The 24,414-nt window shown below is 36.4% G+C and overlaps 1 pseudogene; it reads right to left on the bottom strand.

Moving 5' to 3' along the window:
* Positions 1–880: 880 nt before the first annotated feature.
* LOC121329868 overlaps positions 881–24,414 on the bottom strand; it is a 100,005-nt pseudogene continuing 76,471 nt past the window's right edge.

Here is a 24,414-nt window from a genome sequence, read left to right as displayed (position 1 = left end):
TTGGATGCAAAGAATGTAAACTGCTAAGTAATATACAGAATTAACAACATTCTGTGCACAAATAAAAATGTTTAAATTAAAAATGTCTTAGAGATTGTTTGTTTTATTCGTAATAAACCAATAGAAGAATGCTGAACTGTGTTTAAATATTGCTTACTACTAATATTGCCATTTTAATAATACTGTATGTTTGACTGTTGTACTACTGTATACAACACAGATTAATAGTACTACTATAGTTGTAATGTATAGTGCACTACTATAGTACTGTATAGTACACTACAATATAATATAAATACAATATTACAGTATAGTAGTACTGTGGTACAGTACCATAATACTGTAGAACAGTGCTATAGTACTACTCTAGTACTGAATATAGTATACTAGACCATACTGTCTATCTATAGACAGTAGTATAGTATTCATATTTTACTATAGTACAGTACTAGTGTTTTAGTAATACTATAGTACTTATTTACTGCACTCTCTGGATGTATGCAGTAATATATGTGTGTGTGTGTGTGTGTGTATATATATATATATATATATATATATATATATATATATATATATATATATATATATATATATATATATATATATACTTGAAATTGGTATATATTTACCAACATATTTATAATATACCTTGGAAAATATTTAGTATTTAGCTAAGGAGAAACAGATGCTAAAAAAAATACAGTTAATAAATGCAAATTAGAAATGAGACATTAGCAGACTTTGAAAAGTATTAATTTGAGACTCATGATGTCCCAGATAGTATGGTTGTGTAGTACAGTTAAATATTTTAAATGCCTTTAAAAATGGTTTTCAATAAATTATATGAATACAAAAAGGAAAGGTCAACAATTTGGGCATATCTCATGTAACCACAGTTTATTGGCACGTATAATGGCAAAGCATACATAAAATACATCAGTAATGTGACACAAAGACTATATTTTACATGTTGTGTTGAACACTATTAATACATGGATGAAACAAATTCTGAAAATCTGTTAGTTTCCTTACGAATGCTCACATCAATACACAAGGATAAAAGAAGTTAGTCAGCGCTGGTCTTTTTTTGTTTGATTTTTTTGTATTTGTTTTTTGAAAAAATAGGAAACATGGAATAAATGACAGCAATACTAATAAAACATCAAAATCCAGTAAAAACACAAAACATTTTCTACGCAGTTACCCCTAAATAATGGGTTCCATGGCTTTAAGATTTCTGGATTACTAGCTTATTTACAAACCTTTAACCCACAACCCTTTAGTGTAAATCACACTGTTCCATTTATAGAAGAATTAATGAATGAAAGTCAAACAAAGATGCTATGCTATCCAGCACTTCACTTTCAATGCCACCCCACAAGTTAATATAGTCTAGTACAGTAGGGTTTATTCAATACATCCTGGTGGAAGACACAGAACAAATAAAGCACCTCTAACAGGGCATGCAAGTCTCTGGTATTTTGGGATTTTTAAGGCATGTAAAATTCCCTAGTTACATGCTTTAAGCCAGTGATCCTCAACGTCTTTGTGTATATTTCTTAGCATGTATATGGCATGGTTGTTTTACTTGTTGTTTTAAAATATGCATTACATAATTATAAAATGTCACAAAAAGAGCATGGCTGGTTTCTCAGATCTAGATTAGCACTACTCTTGAACTGCCTAATGTTATTCTATGTAAAGTAATCTAAGATTAGTACTAATCAGGGTCTGTGAAACCAAATGTAAGAGTACACAACAGCAGATTCGAACGACTTTAGTTCCCCTCCTAAAACATCTGGATTGCTGTGTTCCAGATTCTGTTTGTTGCGTTTCAACCCACATGTACAGCTTTGAGAACCACACCATTTAAAACGGTGACAGTGTTTAAATCCACTGCCGCTGAGATCCATTCCAGTTACCGCTGCAAATATATTAGCTTGTCTTTTTTTTTTTACTATGGAATAGCAAAATAGAGAGGTCTTACTGTGTCCAGCTCAACTACTGAAACACTTTGACAAGGAGTGGAGGTGTTACTGTATCAATCGAATGTGTTAGTTTTTTAGTAGGGTATAGCTGAGCCCCCGCTCCCATCCCTTGAACCTTGCCTAAAGGCTTACATTTAATGCGGTCCTGTTTGGTGTATTTTTTTGACAGTATAAAAAAGCATGTGCTTGAATTATTGTTATTTCCATCTATCATTGCGTATGTTTCTTTTTCACTGATACATCCTTAAACAACTTCCCTGGGTTTTGACTCATTTTGATCATTCTTGCTGTTTTGGTTTCTTGGTTTCAGACAACGCGCTAAAGCTACCATCTTCTAAGACAGTCAACGCAGTATATATACCTTATCTGAAAATACTTCTCCAAAAGTTTCAACACACACACACACACACACACACACACACACACATCTCTAAATATGTCTTGCCCAAGGAACGCTGACATTATTTTACAAACAATTTTATTATAAAAATGTTGTCATTAAGAAGATCACATTGGTTCAGAATATCAGGCGTTACCAACACAATCTTTTAAAATTAAATTAATCAGGTTGCCTTCCCTTAAAATCAAATGTGTTGTTGTTTAACTCTATTATATTATTATTATTATTATTTGCAATTTATTAACTATTATTACATTGTGGACTTGAATTGTCACTTATATGAAGGAGGTCGTTTTAAACTAATCCCAAGTCTACAGCAACCGTACAAGTGCTATACCAACCAAACTGTCTGATTTAACCCCAATTTAACTCCTACAAACAATGTCTAGCTACGATATGTACAGTGGCAGAGAAGTCTTCCATTCTCCAGCTATTTGTTACACACATTATATATGTGTATGTAAAAATGTGTATTTATAATATGTATATTGCAGTCCTATATTTCTCTTCAGTGTTAACAAGGATATAATTTCCAACATATGTCTGTTAACCTTGCAACACTAAAGAGTACAGTGCTAACGTTATACCCACAGAGTACAGTATGCTGTCAGAACAACCCACTAGCCTGGGCAGGGCGATTGCTTTACTGAGACGGCTGTGGAGCTGTGTTTTCAGGCTTGGGATCTTGGTTATTTGGGGGTTTGCTGTTCCAGGGGCTGTTGTTGCCCAGTGCGGGAGAGTTGCTGAAGTCTTCCTCGTCGTCGATGCCATTTGCTGCGTCGTACTGCGTGTTCTCCAGCCGCGTGATGAGTCGCTCATCTTCGTCGCCGAACTCTCCTCCCATCAGCGTTGGCTCGCCCACCACCATTACGTCCTGCAAGCAGACAGACAGACTTGAGTGTGTCAACTCAGCACTCTGATGAGTGTGTGCATTTTCATCCTCACAATGACTGAATTGTGTTTGAAGTGCACGTACTCAAATAATAAATGATAGCTACAGTGTATCTTCTATAACGTCACCATAGTCTTTAAAGAATATAGAAACCAGTGGAGGCAACAGGATCTAGGATCTGAACAAAGCCTCAAGCTATCTGAAAGCCAATTAGAGAGAGCTGCAGGGAAAAACTGATTTAATTCAATATTAGACCAACAGAAACCTGAAATGCACTGAATCACTGCAAACCTTATAAAAAGGGAAGGATGAAAGAAAAACATTTACATTGCAGAGTTGTGTGTATACTACTACTGTAAAGCTACGTTTTCATATTTGGATTCATGCTCTACATGTTTTCAGTTATCATAGAATACCCATAATAATCAAAATGCCCTTATGCTATTATACATTTTCTGGTCAATTTAGATTTGCTAATTTTTGGAAGAATCTTTTTGATATTATACAAGAGGTTCACACAATGCCAGTGAACTAAAGGCAGATCATTTACATTATACACTAGGTGTGGGTTATATTTAAAATAAATATTGTTCTGGGTTCTGCAGCGTTATTATATTTTCTGTCAGTACAGTAGATTGGGTCAGCAGAGTTGAAAGTTTGAATGGTTTGAATGGAACGAGAAAGTCTGTTCCGTGCTAGGCAGTTATAATTCTCCAGGCAAACCAAAAGCAAGTTTAAACCAGACAAACACAGATCTGGAGACCCCAGAATCACTCTCAGTGATCCCAAGCATCATAAAAAGACTGATGTAGTACAATCAGTAAGAGGTAAAATGTGACACTTGTCAAGTTCAAGCATTAGTCAACTTTAAGAAACTGCTCCTACTGTAGAAGTAATCTATCAAAAAAGACAAATAACAAGAAAAGCAAGTTGGAATATGGGAACACATTTCAGCAATATTTTATTGAGTTAACAAACACAAGTGCTGTCAATGATTGAGTAGGTCCTAAATAAAATCAGGTTATGGCTTCAGTCCTGGCAGCTGTGACCTGTCCTCTGTTGTGTTGCACACACAGTGATAGACTGGGATTCCCATGCAGGAAACAAAGCAGTGGTTAAATGGAAAGCACTTCACTGATCATTTGACTCGCTATACAAGCACTGAATTCCCCCCACACACACTGCACTGGAAGAAATACAGAACAAGTTTGTTTATCCAAGACAGATCCTTCTCCCTGTTAGCAAGCCAACAAATCCCCAGGCCACCCCCAATATACTTAACGTTCTGCTGTTTAATTATGGTAATTAATTTAGGTGAGGCTTTCACTAAATAACAATATACATACTGATTTGACAATTTGCATAGCTAATTAAGTCATTAGCAAAAACCTGCTGATTGCCAACAAGGCCTGAGTTTGCCATCTGTTATTGCATGGTGGCTGTCACCTACCCTAGTGTGGAAAAACCTCAAGACAATCTGTACAAAAAATATAGCAATCTGTCCAGCTGGTGTTAAAGACAAGAGAGATTGAGAGTACTAATTACAATTCATTGGACACTTTCTACACATCTCATTAACAGCAGCCTGTGAGCAAACACATATTGCATTAAATATATCACCAAACACATCTGCATGCAGCAGCAATCATGTTACAAAACAAAAAAGCAAACTGTCTGTAAGTTGAAGTGATCAAAATTCAGGAAGCACAAGTTAAAAGGCAAACATGCAAGGTCAAGTGTGAAGAAATGCCACAGCTTGCCTATAACAGCAGCAGCCTCTAGAGGGCACTGTTGAACATGCATAGCAGGTGCTTTCGTTCCCACTCCCCATGCAGCTCCCTATTGTCACTGCAATCACGTAGGAGTGTATTCAGCTTGTACAAGGCCAGAAGACGCATGACATATGTAGCCAGAGCGTTATTGTGTCTGCTATTATGACACATGTCAGCACAAAAAGGGATCTGTAATGCGTTGTCACGTTACAAAATGAATGACTCAAAATAAAGTCTGCTGGCGACATGTCGGCCTTTGTCAACCAGTGGGCTCTGGGTGGCGTGCTCTGTACCACCTCTCCCTTTGTTTTGACCATTTAATTTACAGTCCTTTTACCTGCTTTTTTTCTTTAATTAGTTAAATGCCTACTTATTTTGCATCCTCTTTCAAGAGGATGCTAATTTGATTTTTTTTTCTCCAGTCATCGTATTGATGGCTGGAGTTGATGAAGCCCTTCTTAGGCATTTAAATAAGACTAAAAATATATTATTATTATTATTATTATTATTATTATTATTATTATTATTATTATTATTATTATTAATAATAATAATAATAATAATAATAATAATAATAATAATGGTAATGATAATAATAATAATAATATGAACTTACGATTGTAAAGTGACCCTGGAGACTGGATGTGCCTCCATGATACGAGTCACTTGCACAGTTTGCATTGAACCTTTTATTTGATTGGGCATTTAACAAAAAAATCCCAAACAGCAGAGGGGTTTCAAGACATTTCTTTCAATATAGCTTATGCTATACGACGCTTTGGTGTCGAGATGGTGAATGAAGAAATTAAAGGTTTGCTTCTGGATAAAATGAGCTGGAGGGGGGAGGGACAGACGGTGCTCAGTATTTTTAAATTAAAATTATTAGTGTTAGCGTATATTTTGTATGTTTCAAACATATCCTACCATAGCACTTCTCTTACACTAGGTATTCAGTACATATTTTACTGAAGCACTACAACCGCTACAGGTACCCCCCAGTGCTTTGGATACTATACCCTGCTCCAAACATGGCAGCGGCATCACATAGAGTTGATACTTATAAAGATTTGGTTGGATTTTAATACTTTAATAACTTTTGTTTATGTAATATGCATTATACAAAAAGAAAATCTAATTTTGCATATGAGTGACATTTAATGTGTGATTCATAGTATTCACACATTGTCAAACAATTTCCGTTAACGAAAAAACAAACAAACAAACAAAAAAAACAGAGCGTGAATAGTGTCTGGTGAACCTTCGAAGGTTTAAAACAATCTTTGAATTCCTGGCTGGCGAACGAACCTTTGAACCTTCTAATTCAGCCCTAATTATATAAGCAATAAAGACTGATTGGTTGACATGCTTACTAAAAGAGTTATTTTCAAAGCTTGGTAATTTACATCCAGTAAATCTCAGCTAAACACAAAAACACAAGCAGAACCTGAAGGTAAAACATATAAGAAAAATCAGTCAAGTAGAGAAACCTATCGAACAGTCCCTTTTTCAGTGTAACTGATCTTTAACGTAAACAGACAGACATGCTTCCCCTTCTAGGACCAGGTTTTGATACTCTGAATGACATAACAGAATGCCCTAACACATTCCATCACAACTGGATACACACGGTAATCTACATGTACACAAAACAGTGTCACACACGGGTTAAAATATTATAAACAGTAAGAAGGCCAGAATGAAAATATGTAATACAGGAGGTTGAAAGAAAGGGCGGGGGGGGGGGGGGGTTGAAGAGCTTTATCTTTTTATTCAAGATAAAAGCTATTATAGGCAATTAATTTTCTCCTGTGTAATTAATATTCAATGGATACTTATCTGTGCTCATAATTATATGAAGTTGAGATCAAACTGTTGCTTGAAAAGCCGCACTCAGCTCAGAGGATGGCGCAGCAGCTCTTACCCTGAGGTAGTTGAGGGTGAAGTTGGTCAGGCCCATTCGAGTGATGTTTTTAGACAGCTGCTCTAGCACCTGAGGGTCCTGTGCCTGCAATGTTTTAAAAACAGGAAAAAATGCCATTAAACCATTGTCTGCTCCATCACGTTACATTCAGCGAAAAACAAACTAAAATACATTAAAATGCTTTTTAAACTGCTTATGAAAAGTGTAATATAAAACGATGCCTGCAGCCAATTCTGTCAGAATGAACCATGTTAAATAAATATGCTATGATATGCCCAGTACATTATTATATTTATATTTATCCATGTTTATTGTATATTATGTAGAATTACACTAAAAATAAAAGCTATTATTCTGATTTTTTTAATGTTATGAAGATTTTCCAGTTTACTGGCACAATTCCACCTGCAACACACAGGAAGGGGCTCATTGGAATGATAGTTTACTGTCAAGAATAAATTGGCTGAATTAATAATACCAATCATTGTCAAATAAGATGTCATAATTAGCAGTGTGTTAAAGCATCTGAAAAAACAGTACAACCCTGATTAATGTGTATTTAAAGCCTGCAGATGTTGCACGCAAAAAGTTCGTATAATGAATGGATGGATGGATTCATTCCAAGGGTTAATGAGTATTAAATTGAATCCACAATTCCTACCAGCAGTTTATGCATTTTTTTCCATTATGAAAACTAAGCTTGCTTCTTTCAAGAATAAAGGGTTACAACAGAGTTCAGTTCCTGCTTTATTCCAAATTAAAAGCACAACCAAATTACAGATTTTTTTTAACTGCAGTTATAAATAATTGTTCTTGTTACTGAACAATGGTATACAATCATGTTGTTATTGAACAATGGTATACAGCCCGCTAAATTTCTAAAAGCTGTCTAGCGCACTCTACTGGAAAAAGAGAGTATTGAGTTTACACTGCAAGCCGCACCGCAGGATAACCACAGTAGATATTGACTTGCCTCAAGTTACAGAGCGATTCTCTGTAGTACTAGGGAATTTTCAATGGGATTCACCATATGCGAGAAAGTGAGCGTAAATAACTTTGTAAAGAAACCTACATTGTGCACACTTTAATCTTTCTAGATTTGTTTAAAGGACAAAACAATTACAATAAGCTACAGTACAGGATGGAAAAGTGAGCTGTACAGTATACATCTGCTTAAAATCAAATGCTTCTTGCTATTCCTTTTGGCACAAAACACCAGTATTAGGTAGAAACATGATGAAGAAATAATGTGATTCGTTTTTAATGGTGAAGTCTAAGGCACTGCGGCTTACATTAGTCTATGCCAGATTCAAATAACCATTTCTAACCCTACAAATCACAAAATCATATATTTGTGAAGGACAAGAATTGAGGCAAACTTAGCCTTCACTAAATGTTGACCACAATGAGAAATCGTACATTAAAAAATTATTTTACCACTAGCAACAAATTACATTTGTGGATCTCTAACAAACGAGAGGAGGCCATTCGGCCCATCTTGCTCGTTTGGTTGTTAGTAGCTTATTGATTCCAGAATCTCATTAAGCAGCTTCCTGAAGGATCCCAGGGTGTCAGCTTCAACAACATTACTGGGGAGTTGGTTCCAGACTCCCACAATTCTCTGTAAAAAAAGTGTCTTCTTTTTTCTGCTCTGAATGAATGAATTTTCTGCTCTTTTAAACCAATAATAATTCTGGTCGCTCTTCTTTGCACTCTTTCTAGAGCAGCAATATCCTTTTTGTAGCGATGTGACAGGAACTGAACACAATATTGTAGATGAGGTCTTACTAATGCATTGTAAATTTTTAACATTACTTCCCTTGATTTCAGTTCAACACTTCACTATATATCCAAACATCTTGTTGGCCTTTTTTATAGCTTCCCTACATTGCCTAGATGAAGACATTTTTTAATCAACACAAACTCCTAGATCTTTTTCATAGATTCCTTCTTCAATTTCAGTATCTCCCATATGATATTTATAATGCACATTTGTATTGCCTGCGTGCAGTACCTTACACTTTTCTCTATTAAATGTCATTGGCCATGTGTCTGGCCAGTTCTGAATCTTGTCTAGATCATTTTGAATGGCCTTTGCTGCTGCAACAGTGTTTGCCACTCCTCCTATTTTTGTGTCATCTGCAAATTTAACAAGTTTGCTTACTATATCAGAATCTAAATCATTAATGTAGATTAGGAAGAGCAGAGGACCTACTACTTATCCCTGTGGTACTCCACTGGTTACCTCGTTCCATTTTGAGGTTTCTCCTCTAATCAGTACTTTCTGTTTTCTACATGTTAACCACTCCCTAATCCATGTGCATGCATTTCCTTGAATCCCCACTGTGTTCAGTCTGAGAATTAATATTTCATCCAAGACTTTGTCAAAAGCTTTCTGGAAGTCTATGTAAACCATGTCATATTGTGGCCAAGTGTTCCTGTGCATATTTATGTGTTCTGTGTTGCGTGTGGTGTGTTAATGCTGGAGTATAGATATTGCTGCACGGGATATAAATGGGTCTGTGTAGCACGAGTGACTTAAAATATATAGTTGTATTTAGGCAACAGGGATTGCACAAACACTTCACGTGCATTTAAAGTATGTCATAGTATGTGGGCACTGGGAGTGCACAAATTAGTTCATGTGCTGGGATTCAAATGAATAATTAATTAGTAATTGAATCTCGGCACAGCAGTATATATAGAAGCACGTTTCACTCACTCAGGGTTGGATGTTCAGGGAGAAAGAAGGGGAGTGAGAAGGAGAAAGGAAAAGAAAAGAATAGAAAAGCAGGAGGACCAGCATGGTGCTTGTTTGTTTTGTCTGTTCGTCCTTTGTTGATGGTTGTGTTACGAAACCAGGAAGGACCTGTATCTTATTGTATCGCGAGTGTTTTGTTTGTTTTGTCGTGTCTAGCTGTTTGCTTGTTGTCATTGTTAGACGACTAACACGATCCGGAGCTGTGAAAACCGGACAACACTGCACTGTGTATCACGATTAATTGTATTTGCACTACGAGCAGTACAGCACTATTGGACTGGTGACTGTGTTTGTACATTGTGGGTGTTTTATAGCGAGTTATTATTTGTGGGACTGCAACCCTTTATAACTACCGTGCAATAAACATTGCTGTGTACTGCCAGATCATTATTCCTTTCTGCCTGGTCATCAGACCATCTGGATTACAAATTAATAAACAAACCATTTCAAACCATTGTTTATGTTGCATCCTCAATAAAATCTAGCAGGTTAGTTAGACACAATCTCCCTTTCCTAAAACCGTGCTGACTGTCTCCCAGGATACTGTTACCATATAGGCAATTATCCATTTTGGATCTTATTATAATTTCCATAAGTTTACATACAATAGAAGTCAGGCTTATTGGTCTGTAGTTACCTGGTTTGGTTTTGTCTCCCTTTTTGTGGAGCGGTATTATGTTTGCAATTCTCCAATCTGTCGGTACAATCCCTGTCTCAAGAGATTTTGTCCATAGCCACCTATTTAAAGGCAGTTGCTATTCATAAGAAATAACTCAAATGCGTTGTTAAGCCCCAGCGATTTTCGTCTATGAAGGCATGTTTTTTACAAATTGAGAGAAAGGTTAACGATTATGTCATTAGCATAAAGTTTTCGAGCAGTTCTGAGTGTCAACCTGCTATTCATAAGAGTGAACGACAGCAAAATGCTGTCGATAACAAGGAGTTATTGAACGCTTTCTACAGTCAAGTCTAAACTAATGACAGCCTCAGCAGACTATTTTTTTAAAGACACATTTTATTACTACACTTGCTCTGTTATACAGTTTGACATACCCGTGATTAACACTGCCTATTTTGAAAAAAAAAAAAAAAAAAAAAAGATTAAAAATCTGTAGCTTTATATGAAGGAAAATTTTTAATATAAATAGCGGTACATACACAAAGTCTCTGGCATAATCATTTTGAAACAGCACTGTGAAGCGGAGAGCAAGTGAGAAACTGAGAATAGATAGTTATTTTATTATTATTATTTCTTTGTCGTGATCCGCGGCTGACAGCGGTCCTTTTTTAAAATTTCTTTTACCTGTGTTCACAACCGGTGTGAACCCGTTTATTTTCATGGAGCGTTACAATATACAGTATATACAATATACAGTATACCAGTGCTGCTGATGCAGTTGAGCCCCAGTGCAAGCTTGATCAGTGTTCGAAAGGGAGTCTTATTTTTTTCTTGCACCACAAAACAAATCGCTTTGTGTACAGTGTGCAACACGGCATGAAACTTTCACTGATTCATAATCATAACCCCCCACCCCTGATTGATTCCCAGCTTTAAGCTGGGTTTATTAATAATAATAATAATAATAATAATAATAATAATAATAATATATAATAATAATAATAATATTTCCATTACTCCAAAAAAAAAAACATTTGATGTGAAAAATACAAAATATTAAAAAAAAGCATTCAGCTTTCTTTTGAAGAACATGGGTTTGAATGGTTTATTAAGATTTTGTTTGACTTTTTATTGAAGACCTTTATAACTCCCTTGTGGTTAAACAGAACATATCACATTCATAAATCTAAACTATTTGTTTTCTTTAATGATCCACTTATCAAAAAGATTGCCTTTACTACATTTCTGGTGCTGCAGTAAATACACTGAAAATCAATAAGAACCAGGAGCCAAGCATGAAGCAGAGATCATTTTTACCTTAAGGAAAAAAAAAAGTCTAACGTTATATTTTCCATGAAAAAAAAAAAAAAAAAAAACAGGTTTATGAACTAGATGTCTCTGGAAAAAATGGTTGCATGTAGTCTGAATGTTACAATACAAGTGTAGCATCATAAGGTTACAGGCAGATCAGGTAACCTCCTTCTTTTGAAGTGACAACATGTCCTCAATATGTCGATTCCAATGAAGACAAATAATAAAAAAAAAAGATTATAAGGATTTCTGTGATGTTATAAAGTTACAAGCGCAATGATTTAACTTAACCCTTCGAGGCACAGAAACATAATTGTTTGTAATAATTCAACTTCAAAGGAAAAATTACCACATTCCATGTTAAAGTGGAATAAACATGTGAAAAAAAAATTGTGTGTATCGGTCCCTGGGTTTTTGTGGTCTCACCCTGAAACCACTGTGACACTTAAGTCCCTTGGCACCCATCTAGCAAATCCCTTACTTCTGATGGTAAGTAGAGAAACAGTTCTTGAATGTGCTCAAGCATAACCCCACTTTACATTCAGAGCACATCCATCTCGTACGTTGTGGCTCCCTAGCTGTAGTGCAACTGAAGTGCTGTGTACAGGGAGGTGTAGGGCCCGGGCAGTGCGTAGTTCAAGGGGTATGTATGGCTTGTGTCGCAGGACTTGATCTTGGTCACTTCTTCCCTCACCAGAGCCCCTTTTTCCCTCACCAGATCTTCTTCCGTCACTACAGCGTCTTCTCCCAGTATATTGTTCCCACCAATCCTGTAAAAACTGAGCATCGGAAGGCTTTCAGCTTCATTTTGTTGGTCTTGAAGTGTTCCTTGAACAAGATGTGCGTGTTGACATTCACAAAATGCCACAGAAGTCTGTGCCACCTCTTTTTACTCTTCCGATCAATAGCATAGAACGACTTCATCCTATCAGCCTTGTCGACGCAGCCCATGGATATGTTGTAATCCTTTGTCATTTTAGGACAGGATAGCTGGACAACCGACCCGTGATTTTCCTTTCTTTCCACTTGTGAAATGGAAACAGGACTGTGAATGGCAGACAAGAGTGTGACAGTGCACCCATCCTTCCATCTCACACAGGAGATCCTGTCAGATGAAACACTGAAATCAGAGTCTCCTCTCTTCAGATCTTTCTCTGACTTCAGAGTTGGCAGATGCTTTCTGTTTGCCCTCACAGTCCCTTGGCCCTCATTTCTTGTAGTAAGGGCACAGATGTGAAACAGATGTCAAAGTAGACTTGGTAAGCCTTTCCTTCCAGCTGGGAGCAGAGTGACTTCACCACCTGCCCACCTAAGTCTCACTCAGGGTTCCCTCCAGTCTTCCCAGTGTAAACCTTGAAGACGCACACATAGCCGTTCATGTCAGCTCATGTCAGATTTTGTAACCTCTCTTCACTGGCTTCATGGGCAGAAATGTCATGTGCTCAAACAGTTCCTCATCAAACAAGCACATGAAAAACTCCACTGGACTCTAAATTCACTAAGCAATTGGGCCAGCAACCTGTATACACTCTGGAATGAGTAAAGTGATGTCATTCTTTGCCCACTTTCTTTGCTCTAGCTCCTCTACAATCTCTGTGCAGCTTTCTTCTTCCTCACTACTGTTTGCTACCTTGTCACTGTCTGCTTCCTCACCACTGTCCCCTCTCTCTCTTCATGTCCTGCTTCATCCTCAACTGTGTCTTGGTCAGACATTTCAGAGTCAATGTGACTGGGGGAGCCAGGGTGCCACTCTCTATCTCTGACTCTGGACCTGAGGTTATATCTTCAGTGAGAAGTTTTGCTACCCCCTCTGCATTAAACTTTCTGCCTGCCATATATCCCTACAAATAAGAATAGGTTTTACTTTACTTTCTGTAAAAAATGACAGTGCATGTTTGCATTCTTTATTTTTAAATGAAAACTAAAGGAAAATGGTGTGCTACTTATACTATAAAATGCATCTGAACTACAACTCCTCATATATTTTTGCATAATTTCAATATAAGACTAAATATAAGTGCTGGAAAAACAAACAAAAAAAAAACTAACAAAATCAAGTGTGCTTTGCATGGTAGCCTGCATTCACAGTGGTACACGAATGAAACCACATAATTCACACGCTGTAGAAATACTAAATTTGATTTCTTTCCTCATTTTTCAGTTATTTCCAAATCTAACAGTTATTATAATAAACTTATATATGCGGGGAAATATTTTCACAAGGGAAATCTGTAAAAACTGCAGCCATGAAATAATAGTACTGGTAATGCAATAATCACTGTACAGTATGGTAGCATATCTGGAGTTTTATACAGAGAAAAACATATATTCTTGTACAGATAATTCAATTGTATTTTATATAGTAGCCAGAAATTATTCTTTTGTTTGAGGTTTAAAAAGGTTTGTTATTAGAGTCCAACCAGAATGTACTCACTTGACTGGCCTTTTCATTAGAAGCATTTCCTTTTCTTAAGCCTTTCCTTTTTACAACAAATTTGATTTATTTTTTATTTTTTTTGGTAAAACATATTTATTTTCAAATACAGTACCGGTACTATGCATGTAATAGAATCAGATTTGTTTTCTTGCAGTTTAGTTGTAGTCCATTGCACTGCATGTACATCAGTTCAGCAAAAGCTACATGTCCAGTACAATACACACAGAATCAATGTACAATACATGATCAATGTACAATACATGATCAATGTACAGTAGTAGGCATGACTGTTTGGCATACATTACTGTTAAAAATAATTCCTAGTCCTTCGACATTCATCTTAACGTGAATTTGACTGTAGCACCTTGCAAAACATTCAGCTGATTTTAACATCTCAAAACAGAGGGTTCAGTTTTACACACACACACACACACACACACAAGGAGGAAGTTCAACAGTTGGAATTGAAGGTGTAAATACAGATTATTCATTAAGGTGGCAATAAACCAATTACCCAGACAAAAACTTGAACAATGTGTTTTCAGGGTAAACTGCTGAATGTAACAGATTGAATGCTGTCAGCATGTTGGCAAAGGATGCTGAAATGCTAACTTGACACATGACGTATAGTATAATAGGCGATTATTTACTACACTGATTTATTCATTTCAAAAGGTGTTCAAAGATTCAGATTACAATAGCATAACATGGATAGTAAATTATGTGGCACATTTGAAATCTATTTCTAACAGCATTATCAGCGGCAGACAAAAAAGAAAAAACAGATCTGAACTGGGACTCAGGTTGGCAGCCCCAGTTAAAGCAGTTAATGGTCATCCACAACTTAAAACACTTGGCTTCTATAATGCTTCCATTACATAATTTTGTATTCTGCCACTGCATTGCTTTCATATATAAAAGTAATGGAACAACAGACACACTCTGTAGGGTTCAGTCTCTAACCATTCTTTTCCAATATTTATCAGTCATACACAAAAGCAACCTACTTCAATTGAGCTTTTGCAAAGGTTGAACATGGACTTAAAGTTGCAGCTTCCAATTAGACATAATATGTCTAAGTCTTCTCCCTTCTCAAAAGAAACAGGTTCATCAAGTCTGAAGCACTGCTACAAACATTGCTTGGCTTCTACAGGGTTTTTCTGTTGACTGATACCCTAAGAAACCAGTTTAATGGCTGATCATTACAGTTTGCATTAGCCACCCCACCCTCGACAAATGGGTACATGCCATAGAAGAAAAAGCCTCAGTATCAGCAATACTAAACTTAGTTATCTCACATGTGATTCAGCAAAGCACATCTAACCAATGTTGGTGTATCTTAATAATAATAATAAAAATAATAAACACTATCCATGCCATAACTCAATGTACCATACCGTTTCAGTATTTAAGCATGAGCTACAATTGGCTATATTTACAACGATAGTTGGCATCAGAATGGAATGTTCCTTTTCTAGAATTTGGATGTCATCATACCGTCACCCTAGTAACTTTTCTAGATTTTGGACATGCGCGCTCCAAGTATGGAACCCCTGGAGAGGGTAGGCCAGTGCAAGTTTGGTACGACTAACACTGTTCCAAGAATCATCATCTTACTGAGACAGAAATAGTTTTCCTTTTCTCCTATAATCCAGTTGCCAGTCTTGTGTTTATAAATGCTTAATCACACTACTTCAGAACAACCACATTTTTTTCAATTCCCAATATATTTTGAATGGCTCTCTCCATACATCAGTTAACAATATGACTAAAAGGTATAAAAAGGGTTGTTGTTATTTTATGTTGAATATAATTAGATTCTTAATGAAACAACTGGGGAGTACACAAATCCCCTATTGAGAGGTTGAAATAAATTACATCCTCCAACATCTTTTATTATAAAGATGCAGCAACTACAGTACCTGGAATATATTTCTCTCTGTCAGACTAATAGATATAAAAAAGAAAAGAAAGATCATTTCACATTTCTGTTGTTGTTTTGAGTTTAGTCAAGAAATACCAGTCACAGATCTGCCAGAGTCTGATTTATCTAAAAAGACATTTGCGTAAACAGGGTTAGAAATTAATTCCGCATTGAAGCATAGCATTTTGACAATGAAAGTAAAGATCCAACAAGTAAAATAATCCTTGAATTAATTGATTTCATATAAAAAATTTACACATTTTATTGCTATTTATTTAAAAAATACCTGCGGTATAAACAGAATATTGAATGATCGCTCATGGTATGTTTTTTATTCGCCACAGGAGGACAAACCCCGACTGGCGAAAATAAATTGTATATGAAATGACAGTGAAAATAAATTTTCATAGATAACCCTTGTTATTTCTGCTTATGACATGTCCAACTTCAGTATAACTGATTATCTTGAAGTTAAGCCCGTCATTATTTGTTTATTTAGCAGGTGCCTTACATAGACTATGGTGTGTGAAATATGCATCAGCTGCAGAGTCACTTACAACAATGTCTCACCAAGGAGATTAAGTTACTTGCTCAGGGTCACACAATTAGTCAGTGGCTGAGCTGGGATTTGAACCCAGTACCTCCTGTTTACAAGCCCTTTTCTTTAACTACCGGACCACATAGCTCAATGTTGTTGAGTTCATCGATAGAACTCCCTTATTCAGAAACAATGCCATGCACGGGCAGACTTCTGATAGATGCAACAACTCTCTCACTGCATTTTTATTAGCAGGATAATCCTTTATACTCAAACAATCATAGCATAAGGAAACACTTTAATTACACCAATAAATGCATTTGCATCCAAAATTGGGTTAGCCTCTATTAGGCATATTTAGTTGTTTAATTTGGTGTGCTATTATAAATAGCAACTACAATAAACTGAAGATATGAAAATATGAATACGGCATGAATCACCTGTCTTGTTATTGGCACACAGGCAGACTTCTGCAAGTTGTACATACAGATCGACAGTTTTCATGGATTACAAATGTGTGTTTTAAAAGAAAACTTACATGCATTGCTAATATACTGCGTGGGACCAATTCTCTGTACTGTCTGATTGTAAAGTGCCATGCCTTAATCCTCATGAGATCATCAAATGTGAACTCCAGAATCAGACGCCCTTCAGTACAGACCTGTGGAGACAAAAATAAAAAAGTTTATTAATAGAGGACAATAGGTGGCAAAAAACCCCAAAACAAACAGAAGAAAAGCTTTTTAAAATGTGTTGCTTTTTTGTGATTGCCAGTGATAGTGTACATACTGGACACATAAAAAAAGGTTTCTATAACTCGCAATATCATTCTTTCTTCAGACACAAGTGAAATTATCAATATCCCCGACATATATTGCCTTGTCACCTCACCCATGATCTGATCATCTTCAGAACAGTAACCTCCTCCTCTGAATTCTATTCTTCATGACCCTCTCTCTCTTCACCCTACTCTATCATGCAACCCTAAAACAACACTGCCTATAAGACACACATTGCCTCTGTGGTGTGAGGATAGGTGACCCAGCATCTTTAAAATCCTCAGTCCTCATAACATATTTGAACCCTGTAAAATGTAGGTCTCTTAAAATAATTGGTCCCATAGGGTTATCATAACATTTTGTGGCTGTTGTATCCTTCTGAGATATTAAAACGATTCCATTAGCAAATTACTCGAGATTAAATTATTTATATTTTGGGACCACTCAGACTCCCTCCCCCCTGACAGGTCCTGGATCTTTTAAGCAACAGAAAACACTGGGGGTTGAGTAGATGTACTACATTATTTTCCATAAATCCTATACACAAATCTTATAAGGTAAAGATCGTCCTGTAATTTACTTGCGTGATGATGTGTTACATTGTTTTTGTTTTTTGACCACTGATTAAACAATCTGACTGGCACGATAGTCATTTACAAAATGCAGTGAATATCAAAGTACTCCATGAAATAGGAACAATTCAACTAAATCAGCCATCATTCTCCAGCAATTGAAAGCCTGTGGCTAGATCTTTCTGTTTCTTTTGCCCTTTACAGGATGAGGTTCTCTCTATCAAGAAGCTCTCATATACCCTCTGATACAACCTACAATCCTCTTTAGCAGCTAGTCCAAACCAGAAAGTATAGAATAGATGTTAAGCTTTGTAATTGTGTATGCTTAATGTGATACAATAGCTGTACTAAGTACTTGTGTATGCTAACTTTAATTCTATACATTATTAAAGGTACAATAATTATTATTAATACATGTTCAATTATGCAAATTAGTATCTGTCCCAATTAGTTCTCTACTGACTCTTTACTGTGTGTATATATATATATATATATATATATATATATATATATATATATATATATATATATATATATATATATATATATATATATATACTGATCTACTGTCTATATCTATCTATCTATCTTGTTTATATATATATATATATATATATATATATATATATATATATATATATATATATATAATCCAGTATCAGAATAGTCCAGATAGCTATTATATAGATATATAGATAGATAGATAGATAGATAGATAGATAGATAGATAGATAGATAGATAGATAGATAGATAGAAAACTCAGCTTATTTTTAAGACAAAGTATCTTAAATCAAAAGAGGGGCCAATTAAGAAAACATTTGCTGAATTCATGTTACGGTACTCTGCGCTCTGACATTCTGTTGCCAGGGAAACTGAAATCAGCTGATTAGTTGGCATGGCAACAGAAAAGATGTAATCCCAGCAGACACACTCTAATCAATGCCCCCAGCACAGATGGTCTCCGGAGGATCAACAAGGAAGAGGCTGGCAGGCATACAGCTCGTCACGTGGTACCACTAGACCATGCAAGGAACGGAAACCAGAAAAATAACTTTTTTTCCTCCAACTAGTGAATATAGCATTTAACCTATTCCTGTACCATAAACCAAATTTTCTTTTTATCTCCAGTCCTTTCTAATCAGGGTCTGTGTCTTCAAATTTCAAATACCTGTCAATATGTTTTAATGAGTTTTCACTGTTTCACTATGTGCAGTGCCTGAAAGGGATTTATTTTGCTATTGTTTATAACCACTTATAACAGATCCCTACACTAAACAAGAAATTAAGAAACTAGTTTGGCAAGGCTTTTACTGATTAACAATGCAGCTTAAGAAAGAATACTTATTTTTTTATTATTGAGAAAGTGTTATTAGTGTTTAATCACCAACAGGCTTGGGGGCAAAAACACGCAGCTGTAGTTTTAAGGGGGCTTTGTCCTGTCCTATACTACTACTAAAAACACACTTTTACATCTTAGTGGGTTTTAATGTTACTTTAAAATTGCTGCTTTTGTATTATGTGCATACGGTTATTTCTTATGATTTATGGCAGCTGTATGTGTGACATGCTATACAAATGTATTGTGGTTTGTTCTTTTTTTCTGCTATGTACTGTACCGTGCTTTGCAATACTTTTGTATAGAAAGCGCTATATAAATGCAATAAATAAATAAATAAAATACAGTACACCCTTTCTATAACGAACCTAGCCCCTGGACCACAAACAAAAAAAACTAAAAAAGATCACATAAACACACACTGCCAACATCCCGGTCTGTACGCACAGGATGCCACCTCCACAGTGAAGTCAACTCTTTTGTCTTAATAAAAAAAGCACATGCTGTGTAATTATGCCTCCGAAAACGAAAATCATTTTATGTTGCAACAAAGCTGGAAACTATATTGATTGTTTGAAAAAAGCAGTAACGCAGGCATATGTCTGTCGTGAATATGGTTGTCAAAAAGCTTTCTGTTTTTTCTCGCTTGTTCAGCGAGTACACGGCAAAGCAAAACTGATTAGAGATAAACAACAATAACAACAAAAAAATAAAAACTTGAGGATCTGATGAACTTTTCATGTTGGGTTGATTTGGGATTCTTGCATGTTGGATTAAGATTTGGTGCACTTTGAAACGATTCATGTTTGATTTTGAAATAAAGTTCAGCTTCAATTTGGGATTTTTGCTTTTAACGAATAGGATAAAGCAAAGGTATCATACTGCATACATGAGACGAGCAGGTACGTGTAATTCTACTTCTATTCACAATCTCATCTCATTAACTTACTCCAACAGTTTATCCTTCATTTTGATTGTCCTTTCGCTAGAACGATCCCCTCAATATAACGAACAAAAGGCTTGGACCCCAAAAGGTTGTTTTTATTTTCAGTTCTGTATAGCTTATACATCATACCTGTGTGAAATAATTTATTCCAAACTGATTTATAAGCACATATCCACCCATTTTGAGAAAAAAAATGCATTAAAATAGCAACTGCTTTACCGCAATCAGAAATCACAACTTGGGGGATACGGCAGGACATATCATAGAACATTGCCTTACGTTGACGCACTCATCAAAATTGGGTACTTTTGTATTCATTTCAAATGTCCTGTACTTCCAGTGAATAGCGACAATGTTAATATGCTTGTATATCAACCAAAATGCAAGATCCCTGGTGGTTTGAGTTTCAACGTGAGAAACTGGAGGTCAGCTGCTCCTCTTACTCAATTCTCTTTGCTTGTTCCAAAATCACAAACTGACGAATAATTTAAATCAAGAGACTGCAAGAAGAGGAATGAATCTGCAAACACAAAATGTTGGATTTTTAAGAAAACGTAGCTTCAAAAGTCATGTGAAAAACTGGAAAGAAAACACCTTGCACAGTGCTCAGTGTAGCAGTGCAACAAGACACTCTGGTCATGGGAGTAACTATAACAAAAGTAAAGCCTCTTAAGACAAATTAAACAGTATTTATGTTTTTTTTCACTTTTCCGTTGCCTTTTATGGTAAATAGAAATATATTTCTGAAGGAAATATAAGTGGATACGTTTTACTGGCATTTTAGCTCAGCTTCTCCCATGAAATTATTACCCCTTATAACAGAGTGTACATTCCCATCACAGTCAGAAGACTACAGACAGCTTTTAGAATCTGAACTAATTGAGACAAGAGAGCCCTTTGAAAATCTGGGACAGACATCTGAAAATCTGGGACGGACATGTGAAAATCTGCCTTCTTTTAAACGGTGAGCCAGAAAAAGAGTGTAGAGGAGTAGTATGGTAATTGATTCCAAGGAAGGAGATAAATATGATGATTGTGTATCCATACTTACTCTTCACAGGGAAGGGTATTCCGTGAGGGAAATTGCAGGAAAAGTCAATTTTTCGCATAGTGGAATGCTGACCACAATCAACAGATCCAGAAAAAAAGGAAGGTATGTAGAGAAAAGTGACATAAAGAGGAAAACAACAAAAGAGAAGACAGACTGATTGTTCGAAAGTCCAAGGCTGCTTGTTTCCTAACCAGCACCAAACTAGCTGCTGATTTCAATTTCACATCAAAAGTCACCATATCAGAAGAAACAGTAAAGAGATGTCTTTGAGAAGCTGCTATAACAAGGAGAGTTGTAGCTCGAAAACATTTGTACAGACGAGGAGGCTGTCAGAATTACCTAAAATGGCTGCTAACTTTTTAGCACCATGAGGAAACAGTACGTGAAGAAAGACAGGCAAGAGTTGGTCAGGATGTTGTGTAGTGCCAACAGTAAAACATGGAGGTGGTAGCGTGACGGTTTGGGGCTGTTTTATAGTAAAAACAGAAGGTACGTTTGTAAAGGACCCTAAACACACAGCCAGACTAAACCTCAATTACTTAAATCAGAAAGAAGAACAGGTTTTGAAATGGATGCACTGGCCTCCCCAGTCACATGACTATAACCCCATTGAAATGTCATGGGATGAGCTTCACAGGAGAATGTAATCACCATACCTATGCTCTGGGAGAAGATTAGGATGGAATGGACAAAAATAGCTAAAGTTGTGTGACAGAATGTCTAGAGTATGCCCAGCTGTGATTGCTAACAAGGGGGATATTTTGATGAGAAAAGTTTGCAGTAAAATGCCAGCAAAACATTTCCTCTGTTGCATATTTTCTTTTGAGACGGTTACATTTGTGCCGTATTCCTTTGAATTAAGACACATTTTTTTTTTTCAAAAAAAATGGCCAGCGTCTTACATTCAAGTACAGTATAGTGATGCGTCTATGCGCCCGAGTACACAAACAGCAACGAGACTGACTGGCAGCTGAAGGGTTCCATAGTAGTTATCCTACGGAGCAGAAGCTCTCCTCCTCGATGTAAACAAAGCAAGCGTTCACTCAAGTGCCCGCCTATGTAGCTATGGCCGTGCTGCGGTAGCCTCGAACTGGTACTGCTGCATTGTTAAACAGGCGAGGCCTCCCCAGACACACCCCTCAGCCAATCAGGATCTCCCGATCAGCTCAGCCTCGGCAAGTTACTAGTTTTTGTATTCAAATGTTACATATTTGTCTCCTTTTGTGAGAGAACATTTTATTTCATATAAATAGATAGCTATATGATTTTTCTTTTTCATTTTACCAGTTTTTATGTATTGCACTTCTTTTAATGTTTCCTTATCATAACCGTCACATTTACTGTAAATATATTATATATATATTAGTATTATGGTATATAGATAGCTATATATTATATATAATTATATATGTATCTATATGCTATACTAATTGTGAGGTCATTTGTGAGGGATCCGGATTTTTGAAAAACTTCATCTAGACTGACTTAAAGGTGCTAAAATTGAGCTACTGGTAGCACAGATTAACAGACTAATCTGAAAAATAGTGCCTCCCCACCAAATGGGCTACCTCAATTGAACAACAGGTAGAAATACTATGTTTCTTGGTTGTAAATCTCCCTCTCGACCTGTGAGGGCATTAGCAGTGAGAACAGAGTTCTTTTGGACAGGCTGGTCTGACAGTCCTTTCCCAGGGTCGGGAAGTCGGCCAGTCTGGAAGAAGGCGAGACTCCGCTGCAAGAACGTATTGACCCGGAAACAACATGGCAGCTGCAGATTGGAGAGGCGTTTGCACTTGTTTATCAAGGGGTCATGCGCGACAGCATAAAAGGGGCCAGAGAATCTTAATCTGTTCCTTTGCTTTGCTTTACATGGAGAGAACCGAGAAGGACTGAGAATGAACCAGTGATAAACAAAAAGAACAGTCTTGTGAGTGTTCTGTGTTTATTTGTCTATGTAATAATCTTCTTGTTTGTACACTAGACAGCTAGAACGATCCCGGAGCTGTCACCAATGGTCAGCACTAATACCGGAACAGCACTGGACTAACTGTCACACAAACTAAACTGTAACACCCACTGTAACAGGAGCCCTGTACATGACTGTTTATTTATTTTAGAATGGGGTACCCATCAGCCCCTGTGCAGTTTATTATTTTGTGTTTGTATTATTATTTATTTATTTGTAAATATGTATGATGGAGTAGCCATGCGCTTTTGTTTTGTTATTTAAATGTGTTCTGGCAGAGGAGAGGTCAGCAGCTCATCCTCTGCCAGGAGTAATAAAAAAACATGTGCAGATTGCGGCTGAGGGGTAATGAGAGAATTGATAGTTAACTCCTCGGCCATAGTAAATAAAAGCTTGCAGCTCTCTACCTTCTGGCTGGGAGTACAGAGGAGAGGGACGGGAGAGCGAGAGGAGAAAGGAAACTGAAAAAGAAAAAGAAAAAAAACACAACTATAGGAACAGTGAAAGCAATCTGTCCAGCCTGACGTGTTTGGTGTTTCTAGTGTTCGTGATTTTTATTTTTGTTTGAACCTTTTATTCCGCTCGGTGAGCAAGTGATTGTTTTATATTTTTGTTATTTAAATAAACAGCGCACGCCACATCTTTTGCCCTGCAGTATTGCGTGTCTGTCTTAATTCCAGCATTCTGGACTGACGTCACCACATCGGCTACCCTGTCACACCCACCAAGAGCACTACTGCACTCACCAAGGACTGGTGACTGTGTATGTATAATTGTGGGGCGGATACGTGTAGTTTATTATTGTTTGGGTCTGCAAAACCCGTTATTGCTTTATTATTATTTTAATTGGTCAACAGACCTGGAAATACAAAATAAAGAACCCCTTTTCCAAACCGGATTTAATCTCTGTCTATTTCATTAACGCACTGCATCACTCCTGCACCTGCATCCACTCAGCCACTTTGTCACAGAAATGAGAGTTCAAAACGGGCTAATTTGTTTTTTAAATAAAATATACAGGTTTACAGCCTGTGTAGCTCATCTGGAGAGGCAGAAATGACCTGTGTTGACCAAGTGTCTTGACTTTATATTATATTACTATTATACGACACCTAAAACCAAATATACATAATGAAAACGACAACTTAATGAACCAAGTTTATTACACAACAAACACAAACAATTGTACACAATACAAGA

The sequence above is a fragment of the Polyodon spathula genome, chromosome 2 (assembly GCF_017654505.1).
Source record: "Polyodon spathula isolate WHYD16114869_AA chromosome 2, ASM1765450v1, whole genome shotgun sequence".
NCBI lineage: Eukaryota > Metazoa > Chordata > Actinopteri > Acipenseriformes > Polyodontidae > Polyodon > Polyodon spathula.
Note: the sequence above shows the minus strand (reverse complement) of the source record. Positions and strands in the feature narration are given on the sequence as shown.